The 15,485-nt window shown below is 33.0% G+C and overlaps 1 long non-coding RNA gene across 1 annotated transcript; it reads right to left on the bottom strand.

The window, feature by feature from the left end:
- Positions 9,531-11,326, bottom strand: LOC109834505. Its single transcript, XR_002245591.1, has 2 exons — positions 11,083-11,326; positions 9,531-9,904 (listed from the first exon to the last, which is right to left on the bottom strand). It is a non-coding gene; the product is annotated as an uncharacterized LOC109834505 (long non-coding RNA).

Below are 15,485 nucleotides of genomic sequence, written 5' to 3'. Positions count from 1 at the left end.
ATTGTTCTGAAGTCCATCAGGTTCTCAAACACGCTATAAAATTAGTTATAGCTCCCTGATATAACCAGAAACTATTCTGAAGTCCGTGAGTATTGATGAATTGCTGTAAAATTATTATCAGACCCCTGTTTGATTTAGAAACTATTTTGAAGTCCACCAGTATTGATGAATAACTGTAAAATTAGTTACAGACCCCTATTTGATCCAGAAATTGTTCTGAGCCTACTAGTATATTAATTTTGATGTGAAATTAGCTTCACCCTCCTGATTGATTTTGAAACTGTTTTAAGATGTGAAATTAGCTTCACCCTCCTGATTGATTTTGAAACTGTTTTAAGATCCATCTGAATATATAGACTAATTTTTGATTAGTCCCTAGCAAGATTTTGAAACTGTTTTAAGATCCATCTGAATATATAGACTAATTTTTGATTAGTCCCTAGCAGTTGTATAAATTGTTCTAAAGTCCATATGCATGTATAGTTTAGTTTCTTTTGTTGAAAAGATTATCTAACTCTTAGTGAATTGTTAGAAATGATATTGTATCATGTATATTTCTGAAATATTGTTTGTCTTATACTTGTGATGTGATCATGTTGATTTTAAATTGTTTAAATTCAATAATTCATGTGATTAAAGTAATACATGAAAAATTACTGTAAGGTCCAGAATTGTTCTGGATTTTTTTTTATTAAATAAGACAATTTAGAATTTATTAGAAATTGACTGTTATTATTTTCTCTCAGTTATAATAAATAACAAAAGTTGTATAGAAGTGTAGATAGACTTTTTTTAAGAAATATAAATCTAAAGGTCTTCCATCATAGAGATATAACTTGGATAATAACTTTTTAACTTATCTGATGCCACAAAGGATAGGGTTTGTTAAAATTTATTATCTAGTTATACCTCGTATAAGGATGCCAAGTATTTTGTGTATAATAGGACCGCTAGACTAAAATAGGTAGTGCCACCTGTTTTATATAAAATAGCTGGATTGATGGGTTAACACTTCATTGATGTCTTGGGGTGCTCACTAAAATAGTGGGGCACATCTTACATCAAAGACCAAAATTTAAAGGAAAATCATTAATTGTTAACGATTGAATAGATGATTCTACCTTGTTTAATTATATTCGATCTTGAAAATCTAGAGGTTTATAATTAAACTTGGATTTCCTGTTCACATTTAAATAAATGAGAGAAATGTTAAATGTGAAATCATTACTTAAAATATCCATGTAATGATTGTGTAATAATAAAATAATAACTTGCAATATTTGTGTTATTATATTCTGCTTGTACATGATGACTAAATTTTGTCATTTTGATATGTTTTTGAATGATTATAAATTAGATAGCCCCAACTATTGGATTGAAAAAAAAATCTATTTAATTTTTAAATGCTGAATGTTTGGCCTATGATTGTCTAAGGTGACATACCCGCTTAACTAGATGTAACTGATGATAAAGATCATCAGTCATAATCCTGCTTAAAGATAATAATGATAAAAGTAATGTTCATAAGATGAACACAGATATATATATTTTCATATGATGTTTTGATATATATTGACAAATTAGATTTGTTGGAAGTTAAGATTGAAATCAAACGTTGATGTGATATTTACTTTCTAATCACACCCCTTGTTCAATTTAACTATCACTATATTAGAATTGAACAACTTGTTAAAGAAAAAGTGAAAAGAACTTGTTCAATTTAACTATCACTATATTAGAATTGAACAACTTGTTAAAGAAAAAGTGAAAAGAATATTATTAAGCAGGTTAAATCCATAATGAAGTGAAAAGAATATTATTAAGCAGGTTAAATCCATAATGATGGATATCGAACTGGATTGTCCAGTATTATTAAAAGGGAAATCTAAAAAGTAAAAAAGGTTTCTAAACATGAAGCGAAAATTTAAATAATGAAAGTCATTCGAAAAGAAAATTGTAAAGGTTGCATTATGTCACTTAATAAAGAAATGTCTTTTGAAGACAGTTCACCCATTGATTAGTAGAGTCTACTAATGTGAATGATTTTTATATATGATATATTCATTCTAGTTTATCTTTACATACTTACAAGTTTTTTGTAAGAGTACATGAAAAGATTAACTTTGACAATGAAAATAAAAGCTCTAGTTTCAGCATTGTAAATAAAAATAAAAATAATAAGAAATTTGTTTTTGTTTTGAGTGAAGGGCATGAAATGAAACTTAAAGAATGTCTTAATGTTTCTTAAAGTTAGAAGAAATTTGATTTCTATTTTCTAAATTTTATAGTAGTGATTTTCTATTTTCTTGTAAAATAGAATTTCTATTAAAAGTTTAGAAATTGCTTTGTTGATAATTATGAAATTAAAACTGTTTATTTTCATGATTGCCACCCTTAACTCTTATGTAATGTAATGTTATTGGAATTGATAAATCTCTTAAAATATAGATTGGATCAAGGTAATCCAACTTATCTTTGGCACAAAAATACAAGGTCATGTTAATGTTGATAAGATCAATAAATTGATAAAGGATAGTCCTTTGATTTTTCTAAATTAGAATATTTCTCAACTTGTAAATATTTTCTAAGAGACATATGACCAAACTATTTTTCTAAAATAGTGCTAAAGCTCTTGCGTACTCTTGACTTTATACATTTAGATGTATATAATTCTTTAAATGTTAAAGCAATAGTTAAATATTCTTATTTTATAGCATTCATATATGATGTATTTATATATTGATGTATTTATGTGATTGCATCATAAATTAGAATGTTATTGAAGTTAAAGAGGAGTTTGATAAAAGTATCAAAGTCATCTGATTTGATCCAGATGGCAAGTTCCTATTTTTAGAAGTTTAAGAGATTTATGAACAAAATGGAATTGTTAGTGCTTTGACGTCTACTAATTTTATCACTCCTAATTATTTGTCTGAAAGATGAAACTAAACCTTATTCGATATGGTTAGGTTTATACTGGGCATTTACCTATTCTTATTTTCTAATAGGTTATGCATTGGAGATTGCATATTATTTATTATGTAGAATTCCTGCTAAATCTTTTTCTTTCACTCCATATTAGACATGGATATGAAGAAAATTAAGTGTATGACGCTTGGAGATCTGGAGTTGTCATATTCTCATCAGAAAATAAAATATGGACAAAATGGAAGTCTAAGGTAAATAACATCCTACTAGTAGGTTATCCTAAAGAAAGTACTAGGTATTATATTGATAATCCTAGTGTAGTTTTCAGACAATAATTATTACTAGAAATATGTTCTTTTATAAAGTCAAGCTTGATGATTAGGATTTATATAACTCAAAAAGAAAATTTGTTTTCTTTAGTGGGAGAGTTATTTAATCCAGTGGGAGAAACTTCAAATGAGTTGAAGATTGTATATTTAGTGGGAGCTTTAAGTAATTAAGTAAATAGAGATTTACTTACTAAATTTATTGTTGAATACACTGATTACAATTAGGAGATCAAATAGGATTTTCATCCACCTGTATAGTACAGTAGCCTTGTTAAAATATATTTGATGAAAAGTAACAAGGAGAATAAAAATCCTAAAACTTACACAAAAGTCATGTTGGACATGATTTCATGTAAGAGACCTGATGTCACATTTGATGACAAACGGGTATTAATTGTTGAAGAATTTTTTTTCCTCTAATTGTAATATTATAGTTCATAAGGATCCATTTAGTCATTTCATCATGTTATGAATATAAAATATCGATAAATGGATTTTAAAATAACCTTCTTGAATGGATATCTTTAAGAAGATATTTACATATTATAGAATCAAGTATGTAAAATTCAAGAAGATAAAATTGATTAATTGAATCAATTAAAGTTATGAACTTAATCAATCAAACATTCATTTTGATGAAATGTTTAAGGAAATTGATTTTAATCATATCCTTAAAAAGAAATAATGTGTGTATAAGGAACAATAAAGTAAGTCCATTATATTCCTATCATTGCATGTTGATGACATATTGCTCATTAAGAATGATATTTTAATGTCATGATTAAAAGTATGATTTAGTTCTTTATGAAGGATTTTCTTTTGACATTCTATATCGTAGATCTTAAACTCTATATAGATAGAGAAATAGATATATGGAGTTGTCACAATCTACTTATATGGATAAGATCCAAAAAATATTCAACTTAATAAGATTCCAAGAAAGGAATGGTTCCTATAAGACATAAACAATCACTCTTTAAGGAAATGTGTCCCAAAAAGATTAAGCGTTTTAGAAACTACTGATCTTGTAAGTAGTTTTCAATCCAATCATAATAATAGAAAGTCTGTTTCGGGTTATATTTATATCATTAATAATAATAGCATAATATGTAGTGCCATGTTAAATCATTAAAAGAAGGAATATGGATTAATGAGTTACTCCAAAAGCTTAATATTATTTCTTGTAATAATTTTCTTTCTCATTATTATTTGATAGTAATGGAGATGTTGCAAGAAGCTTAGAAAGAAAAATTATCTTATTAAATGTTAATAAGAAGAAATATGTTATGGTTTAATAGATGGCTAAGCAGACAACATTTAATGTCCTTTTATAGACCATTGTCTTAAAATATTTTTGACAGATAGGAGTAAGGATTACATCTGATTGGATGTTAGGGCAAGTGGGAGATTGCTGGAATAGTAATAATAATTTGCCCTTGAACATCCAATATAAATTATGTAATGATATTGTAATGTTAATAAATTTAATTGTTGCACATAATTTGGTTATTATTTATATAATTGTTATATATATCCTTAGAAGTTATTTTTGTTAGATCATGCATTGTGATGGTCACTTGCTTGGAGATATGATCTAACTTAGAAATTTCTTAAATTTGTGCTTAACCTATAACTAGTAAAGGATAACTTTGTTATAACAGGTTATTATGCATGACACCGATATATGAGATATGGTGGTGGGTCTCAACCATCGGGAATAGAGATTCTCCGGGTGTATGTCATAAGCATGTATTATGATGTGTGTAGCACTAGACTGTATTTGAATTCTCTAGGATGAGTCACCTAAGAGATAGAGAATTCAAATTGTTACATGGTCCCTTTGACTTGATGATATTATCATTTTCGATTTGATAATTTAGTATGCTTTGATGTGATGGTTAAGCTTGTTTAGCAAGCGCTACACAACCTGAAACATTGGGTTGCTAAATTTCATTTAGGAAAATGATGGATGTCTAGATAGGATCCAGTATGCTCATTATGATGAGTTAATTTATTATGCATTCCCATGAAGCTATTAAATTCCTGCCGGCAGGTAGCTTTTTTATTTTCTTATAAAAATAAAATATTTTGATGTTTCAAAATAGTTTTTATTTATGTTCATGGGAATTGCAAATTTAGACATGAGCAAATAGGTGAGTTGTCCTACTTAAAAGAGTTGCCTAGAATAAATGATACTGGAAGGGATTGAATGTAAGATATTATTTATTAATAATTAATCTCATATTATGGAAGAGCTTTTATGAACAATTGGTCGGATAGGGATTTGATTGTTAAATTAAAATTATTAATTTGATTAATAATTGGTTCTCGATATGGGACCCAATTGGTCTTACTAATATCATTAGAAGAGGTATACATGCAATGCAATTCTATTTCTATCCTTAATTGTTATGGATAAAATTTTTAAATAAATCTATTTCTATCCTTAATTGTTATGGATAAAGTTTTTGAACAAATCTATTCTATCCTTAATTGTTATGGATAAAGTTCTAGATAATTATGAATTGTTTAAAGTTAAAATCTCTAAGACTAGTATAATCCTATAAATAGGGTTCATATGTAGCCTTATGAGAAGAAATAGAAGAGATTGAAAATCTTATGAAGATAATATGAAGAAATAGATTTTTGAGAACCTATCTCTCAGTATTGCTCCTCTACGGTGACGGGTGGATTTCAATTGGAGGTTTTTTTTCTTAAGGAAGTTATTTAGGATTGATCTCGGGACAGATTATTATAGAAATTAAGAAAGCGTTTCAGGTATTCTTCTAATATTTAATTAATTTTGATTAATAGTCATGATATGCTTTTTCCGCTGCGTTGTATGTCATGATTCCAACAATATTGAGGAAGAGTTGAGCATGATTATCGTTGAAGTTGTTTAAAAAGTAAGACCGGGTCTTAAATAAATCAAAAGGTATTACGCATGAAAGCACATTGATACTATCTGTGAACATCAAATGCACACACGTACAATAAACTAGAAAAAAATTCAGACCAAGAGTAAAGCTCAGTAAGAGTTGAAAAATATTTAAGAAACATAAATATTTTGATAAGAAGTAATTATTGTAGAAACCTGCATACTTTTTTCCGCTCTATCTAATCCAATGGTCTACATTTCGATGGCAAAATTGAAAATATAGACAAATCTAATACACATCAGCTGTAAAATTTATTGTGAAAAGGGTAAAATGGGAATGATTCACTACAATGGTTGCTGGCAACATTGGAAACTGGAGATGATGAAGAACACATTTCTCTAAAGCGTCCTTTCACTTCCCCATTTCTCTCTCTTCCCCTGCGCTCAAGCTCACGCCGACGCTCCAGCTCACGCAGACGCCCCGACGACCCTCGACGAGCTCGCCGTCGAAGACCATCGACGAGCCCACGCCGACGCCGAAGCCCCTCGACGTCGTTCTCGACCAGCTTCGAGCTGGTCGAAGCCCCTCGACGTCGTCGCCGAAGCCCCTCGACGCCGTCGACGAAGCCCCTCGACCGCCAAAATCTTCTCTTAAAAAAAAGAAAAATTCCTGTCTTGTTTGTTTATTTTTGTTCACGACGATTCTTATTCTTTTTGTTTTTTATTTTTGCAGATTTGCTATTGTTTGATAACGAGTTTCAGTCCAGTGAATCTAGATTCAATTCAGTGAATCTTGATTCACTACAGTGAATCTTGATTCACTACAGTGAATCTTGATTCACTCCAGTGAATTTTGATTCACTGGAGTGAATCGAGAGCCATATATAGTTAATATTTATTTAATTATTGTTCACAAGTTAGAGTTAATATTTATTTAATTGTTGTTCACAAGTTGGTGGTCTTGTTGTGCTGTGTTGCTGTTGCTGTGCTGTTGTGCTGCTACTAGAGTGAAACTAGATTCGCTGGAGTGAAACTGGATTCGCTGGAGTGAATCTGGATTCGCTCTAGTGAATCTGGATTCACTCCAGTGAATCTGGATTCACTCCAGTGAATCTGGATTCACTCCAGTGAATCTGGATTCATTGGTTGTTTGTTGCTCTTATTTTATGAAGAGACATGCCTGTGAAACAATGAATACGAAGGGATGAAGTTTCTTTTGCATCAGTGATTATTTGAAGTGAAGTGAATCGAGATTCACTTCAGTGAATCTTCAGTGAATCTCGATTCACTGAGGTGAATCTCGATTCACTACTTCAGTGAATCGAGATTCAATGAATTTGTTAGTGTCAAACAAGGATCAAGAAAGGGTTCAAAACTGAGAAAAAATTAATGATTAGTTACTATATCTTTAAACAGTGTTACCAAATCTAAGTTTGTCGTTAACTGTTGATTAATACAAAAGTTATTTTAGTTTGTATATTTATGGATTATCCTATTCAACTCTTATTCTAATATAACTAGTTGAATCTAAATTCATAACGATGGATCTCGATTCTGTCGACAATTTATGAGTTATTTTGAATAACTGTAACCTCAACATGACGCTATCTTGTTTGTATCTTTACGGTGAAGTCAAATTTGTGATTCAGTTTGACTAAAACCAAATAAACCAAATTATCCTCCATTTTTGCATGATAGAGGTATTTTTTGAATTATCGTCTCAATACAACGCTGGTACACAAAGTTATAGCCTTTCAAGGTTTCACAACTATCCAATACAATTTTTAAAAAATTTACCAAATCCGATACTGAAATGACTTGAGTTTACATCTTAGCTGCCTAAATCTAAAAATAAACAAGAATGATTATATCAATGAACATAGATTCACCATTGATGAATCAAAAACTGAATTGAGATTTAATCTAGATTGAATATTATAATGTTACATCTGTACAGGTAAATCCAGATAGTGGGCAAACATAAATCAACTATTTTAGAGTTACAGATAAACAATATAAATCGATATTCAATAAAATTAATGTACAATGAATCTTAAGTGAAACAATGGATCCAATGGGATAGGTTCTCTTCATTAGACTTCAGAAGACTTGCGTTTGCACGTGGATGGCATGGATGAACGGAGATTCACTACAGTGAATCTCGATTCAATGATGTGAATCGAGATTCACTGAAGTAGATTCATTTCAGTGAATCGAGATTCACTGAAGTGAAATCAGATTCATCCCGTCGTATTCATTGTTCCAGTGTCTAGTCACATAGGTTTATCAACTCCCTGCAAAAAACAACTAAATTTGTGATTTCCAATTTAATTCAAGAGTACGTAAAACATGACTTTTACTTAAACTAAATTTGTATTTAGTTCAGTGAACACCGATAACTTATATTGAAGCTAAAATATAAGTTTGTATTTAGTTCAGTGAACATCGATAACTAAATACAAATTTGTATTTAGTTCAAGAGTATTTAGTTCAGTGAACATCGATTCACTTCACTTCAATTTTACCCTATCGGATATTGAGGAAATATCAGACAATCAAAATCCATGTTGGATTGTAGATATTGGAGAAATATCAGTAATAATATAACACATATCCGAGCGGCATATTGGATGATGTGATTATATAATATAATATTCTAAAATGTTACTTACATATCTAATCAAGCCTAAGCATACAAAGATGTAAACAATATATGTTTAGGAATTTGGATCAGTAACCAATTGTAAATATTTTACCTTCAGCAAAAGAGCTTAACAAATTTTTCTAAAAAGTTTCATATGATTGGAGTTTTTACCCGAAAAACATTTTTGCATAGCTATATCATTCAGTGACAAAGTTATATAAAAGGATATATTGGATAGCATGTTGATTAATATATCGACCATTGTTGGGATACATCGCTAAAAATTTGCTAAAAAGTTGTAAAAGATATTAAGATCATGTCATTTTGTGGCAAGCCTTATAAAAAGATATTAGTATGCAGGTAAACAAATCTGTATGAACTAATCACTTGCCGCCGCGACACAAACACCCCCACACCCACCCAAAAATACAGAAACACATGGAGCTTTATCTACAAAATACCCCCGGGTCTGCTCTTTTTTTTTGTGTTGAGAGTATTGGATGAGAGGATATGTGGGGAATCCAATGAGCCAATATGCGGTTTGAACCTTAAGATGATCGTAAAAGTAGATTTTGAGCTTAAATCATTGTGATGTTCAAGTAAAACCCCAAAACCATCAATAAAAAGAAAGAAAGCGCTGCAGCCAAACAAAGAAGAATCATGAATTCCGGAGTTTCTGCATGTCTGATTTGAAATTTTAAATATAATCAAGAGATCAGAGAGTAATGTCATGTAAAGATAACAGATCGTGTAAAGATAAAAGGAAAACTAATTAGTTGCTGACATTGAACACTTTCTGAGATCACTTTTGTCCTACACAGGACTATTCAATTTGATAGAAGCAATAAAACATGAAATAAGATCTACAATAACAATATCGTGGTTCACTGCACATTCACATAACAAAGTAACCTAGGTACTACAAGAATCAAGGGTGGGTTAAGCCATATGTATCCAGTTGACCAAAGTAAAAAAGCAACTACTACCGTATCTTCCTCTTGCCATGATGGATACAATTTCACGTACAACTTGATTCACATAAGAACTAGGTGGATGTGCACAAGACGTATATGATCACGATCACCTTTCTTGAAACTAGCATATTTGGTTAACGACACAAGAAGCCTACATTAAAATGAGAGAGTAACAAGTCATAATAAGAATACTAGTAATAATGTGGTATCATACATTACTGTTTGTAATATTTACGTAAAGCAATGTACAAGATGGCAAATTTCAGAAAAGATGAGTAGTGAGTTTAATCACAACCAAGGCATGGAGTTCGTAACATTTGAATCGATGAACAGAACACGACACTCTTTATTTGAAGATAAAAACAGGTTTTCCAACAATTCAAAATGTCCATCACATTGCAAAGACTCCATGGGAACCCACAAACAAGAAGATAAATACCCTAATCTGATATAAGCAAGGTTTTGCTAATGGACTAACTACTACAGAAAATCACCTTTGAGAAGCATTTCTTAGTAAGTTATACTCCCATACTTTCAATATCTCTCCCACGTTCTTATTTTTATTCAAATTTAAGATGTGAATGTAATTACATCATACAAACTCCAATGGTGAAAGGCCGAACGTAGCATCAAGGTGACACACACAGATGACATGCAAGTAGTATCAGCAACTCCTGAATCTAATTTAAGCAAAACAAGAGTAAACAACAGATTTTGTTAAGAAACCTCAGGAGAAATACTTAAGTGATTGAAAGTTGCAAGGTTGTTTACGCATGCATTTTAGCTCTTTAATCTTTATTGGTTGAAGAGTTCATGCAAGTGGACATTTGGCGGCTCAATTACATACACATTATGGGCAGTGGGCACAGTGAACTGAAAGTTATTTCAAATTGGGCAAAACAATTGTTCATTTGCATTTTCTTTCATGCAATCATCAAAAAGAAATCATCCGCCGTTGAAGGAAAGACCAACAATAACAAAGTAATATACAAATGTTGGGTAGGGACCTAATTCTATCACAAATGAGTTGTGAGAAAAAGATCACCCACAAAGAGCAGGAACATATTGACTATCAACCTTTCATAAAACAATATTCATCCTCAAAATATTTGAGGGACGAACGTAATTGTCTAAGCAAAGGATTAATTTTCAATAAAAAACGATTATCACCTCAACATAATATAAAAATCACGAAAATCATGGAGCATTATAGACAGATAATTCACAGTCACGGATCCATCTACATCAAAAATATAAATCACGTTCATTCTAGATACTAAAAAATATAGCCGGAATTGTATTCAACTGCATTGACTAGATATAACTTACCGCTTCAATCGGTTGATTTCTTCCGAGCAGCTCTAGCATTGTCGTACTCGAATTTGAGAACATTAGGTATATGTGAGGAGTCCCTGATGTAAAGGAATCTCCCAATTGTACTTTCCTCAATTGCTGGGAAGTAATCTATGAGCATATTATTCACAATCCAGAACCAACTCACACCAAGAACAAGACCAAGGGCTGCCCCAGCAAAAACCTAAACCATTTTGAAAATTATCATTATATATTGAACGATGCTAGTAACAAAAGATATGTCCCCATTAATAAAACAAACTTCAAGAGAGTTATTTCTCTTCTCTTATAACCAGGTTTCAAAGAGTGAAATACATACATATGATTGGAGTATCAAAATTGGGATAATAACAATGACATAAGAATCCCCCCTGGTATGTAATGCTAGCCAACCATTTTAATTAAACTACAATAAAAGTGCAAAGTTTTTTTGAAATTTAATTATGTAAGAATCGCCTAGCTGTAACTATAGCCAAAACCTTTTAACAGAATATTAACCAATTTATAAATTCTATCAGCAAAATAAATTTACATTTATATCAATAGCTATGATTACAGTCTTAAGTTATTTGTCAGGGATCGGAGCATCAGGAGTTGAAGAAGCTGCCATGTTGAGTGCACAGGGAGCTGGAGGAGATGGACGACATTGAGAACCAGGCAACCAGGCTTACAGGGGACTATTTTGTAAGACTTTTATAGTCCAGGGTACTTGTAATAAATGTCCAAAGTCTGTTACAACAGATGTCCAAAAGTCTGTTAAAAACAGTTAAGGTTGTTTTGTTAGTTGTAAGCCTGCACGTTTCTGTGCACGTTTTCCTTATTTTGACTGTTTGAGCATCAGTATAAAAGAGAGAAATGTAATCAGAGAAGGACAATAAGAAAAAAACTTTGATTTCTCTTCTTCAATACAATCTCACTTTCTCTCTTCTATCTCAATTTCTTTTCACTCTTTATTCTCAAGAATCTGTAGTTTTCTGACATGGCCAGAAACAGCAATCTGAGATCCAACCGAGGCTCGCGAGCCTCACATTTGGTATCAGAGCAGGTTGAGGCTGAAGCAGGCGCTGAAGAATTCATGGGGAATCACGATGGAGCTTCAGCAGACGAGGGAATGCAACTGGGAGTTCAATTGGAAGACAACATTTCCAGTCGGAGGTTCTTCAACCAAATGAATCGCATGGAGGAGACCCTCAACCAACAAGGACTCATCAATCAAACAGTGATGGCAAGATTGCAAGAATTAGGTTCTCAATTGCAAGAACTCAAGAGCACCAAGGATCAGGCAACTCTGAGTTCATTAAACAATGGCGTGAGAATCAATCAAGGAATCTTAGGGGCAGGGTCCAGAGATGAACGTGGGATTCCTGGATCAGACAATAATAATCAGATTCATGAGAATAATCCTCAAACACAGAGGAGGATTGATTTGTCTGGTGAATGTCCCCCAACTCCTAGCCAAAATCATGGTAATTTCTTGAACCACAAGAATTCCTTTTTTAGTAATCAGAAATTAGTTCAACCGAAATCTCTGAGACTAGATTTTCCATCTTTTTCTGGTTCTGAGAATGTGATTTCTTGGTTGGAACAAATTGAGCAAATATTTGATTACTATGATATCAAAGAGGATGAGTGGGTTAAGGTCTGTTCCTTTTATCTAAGGGATGAGGCCCTACAGTGGTTTAGATGGTGTACAAAAAATCTTGACTACTATAATCACTGGAAGGTTTTTAAAGAAGAGATTATTACCAGGTTTGGGCCTAGTGAGCTCCTCAGACCATATGATACATTCTCAACTATGAAGCAAACATCTACTGTGAGGGAATATTTGGGAAAGTTTGAACAAACTTTAAGTCTGTTAGATGATCAGCCCTCAAAACGCCACATATTGGAAAAATTTATAGGAGGTTTGAAGGATGAGTTGAGATATGAGGTAGCTGCTGCGAGACCCTCATCTCTGAAAGGGGCAGTATCCTTGGCCAAGTTATTTGAGGATAAACAAAAAAATGAGAAGAGAGTTAGAGGTAATTGGAATGTCTTTAATCAAGGCAGTCCTACAACTCGTACATCTATCGATACTCCTGTTCAAGAAAGACTGAAATCAAGTCCACAAGTCAGGAAACTCACTCCTGAAGAAATTCAAAGAAGAAGAAGTCAGAATATCTGCTTCACTTGTGACGAAAAATGGCATAGGGGACACCAGTGCAAGGATAAGCGCTTGTTCATATTGGAGGGCATCATGACAGGAGTTACGGAGGAAGATGTCAATGACCCCTCAGAAGAGGAAGCTGGACATGTAGCAGTGGAGTTGGCTGAAAGCTTAGTAAGAGGGGCTCCATCTATCTCTGTACAGGCTCTTAGTGGAATAACAGCTTCCCATACCATTAGAATAGTGGGTTATTATAAAAATCAAGCCATTAGCATCTTGATAGACTCTGGCTCCACCCATAATTTTATCAATTCCAAATTAGTCAAGAAACTGGGCCTGACAGTGACAGAGTATAGTAACTTTGATGTCTTGGTAGCCAGTGGAGAGGTAATCAAGGGAGCTGGGGTATGCCAAGAAGTTTTACTTGATTGTTAAGGGGTAAAAATACAGGTCAATTTGTTAGTAATGCCTATGGGAGGCAGTCAGATTGTATTGGGTGCAGATTGGATGAAGACTTTAGAGGACATCACATTGAATTTCCAAAAATTACAAGTGACATTCTTAAGTGATGGAATCAAAAGAACCTTGCAGGGGGAAATTCCAGGAGAAATGCAATTAGTCAATGAGAAAAGCATTGCCAAATCAGTTAGAGAACAGGGACAAGGGTTCCTGATTCAATTGTGTAGTGTAAGTCTGCAGGAATCAAAATGGGAGGGCTTCAGTGAAGAATTACCTGAAGACATGCATCAGTTGATTCAAGAATTTGATGTGATTTTCCAGGAATTGCCACACCTTCCTCCTGCCAGAGAAATAGACCATCGAATTCCACTTGAGCCTGGAACAAAACCAGTATGTATCAGACCTTACAGACATGCACACTTTCTGAAGGAAGAAATTGAAAAGCAAATTGAAGAGATGTTAAAAAGAGGAATCATTAGACCCAGTCATAGTCCCTTTTCTTCACCTGTAGTCATGGTAAAAAAATCAGATGGGAGCTGGAGATTGTGTATAGATTACAGAACCTTGAACAAAGCCACTGTTAAAAATAAATTCCCTATACCAGTCATAGATGAGCTTCTTGATGAGCTCCATGGGACACAGTTTTTCACCAAGTTAGATTTGAAATCTGGTTATCACCAGATAAGAATGTATGAACCTGATATTCAGAAAACTGCATTTAGAACTCACAGTGGACACTTTGAATTCTTGGTGATGCCATTTGGTCTTACGAATGCTCCTTCAACATTTCAGGCTCTCATGAATACCCTCTTTAAAAGTTTACTCAGGAGGTCTGTTTTGGTCTTTTTTGATGATATTCTGGTCTATAGTAAGGGGTGGCAAGATCATCTAGTGCATTTGAAGCAAGTTTTCCAAATTATGAAGGACTACAAATTAGTTGCAAAGCTGTCCAAATGCAGCTTTGGGCAGAATCAAGTTGAATATCTTGGGCATGTTGTGTCACAAGAGGGGGTTAGTGTAGACCCCAAGAAAATTCAAGCTGTAGTGGAGTGGCCTATTCCCAGATCACTCAAAGCATTGCGAGGGTTCCTAGGTCTGGCTGGATATTATAGGAAAATTATCAAAAATTTTGGAACAATAGCCCAGCCTTTAACACATCTTTTAAAGAAGGGTCAGTTTGGTTGGAATTCAGGTGCAGAGATTGCTTTTAAAAACCTGAAGGAAGCATTGACAAATTCTCCAGTCTTAGCTATGCCTGACTTCACTTTACCCTTTGTGATTGAGTGTGATGCATCTGGTACAGGAGTTGGGGCTGTGTTGATGCAGAGGGAAAGGCCAATAGCATACTTCAGTTTTGCCCTAAAAGGAAATAATGCTACTCTGTCTACTTATGAGAAGGAATTGTTAGCTTTAATCCTCTCCACTAGAAGGTGGCAGCAATACCTACTTGGTAGAAGTTTTGTTATAAGGACTGACCACCAGAGCCTCAAATATATTCTTAAGCAAAGAATTCAGGCAGGAGTCCAGAATAAATGGCTTGCTAAACTACATGGATATGACTATGTGGTAGAGTACAAACCAGGAAGAATGAATAATGCTGCAGATAGTTTATCCAGAATTCATGAAGAAGAAGTGGAACTTTCAGCCATTTCTGTGGTCAATAATGACTGGTTGAAGGAGATCAGAACTTTATGCACTGAAGATGCTTTCTATAAAGAACTTGATGAGAAGCTACAGCAAGGGCAAGTGAGCACTGAGGAGTATTCCAGAAAAG

This window comes from Asparagus officinalis, chromosome 3 (genome assembly GCF_001876935.1).
Source record: "Asparagus officinalis chromosome 3, Aspof.V1, whole genome shotgun sequence".
In the NCBI taxonomy this organism is placed as follows: Eukaryota; Viridiplantae; Streptophyta; class Magnoliopsida; order Asparagales; family Asparagaceae; genus Asparagus; species Asparagus officinalis.
Note: the sequence above shows the minus strand (reverse complement) of the source record. Positions and strands in the feature narration are given on the sequence as shown.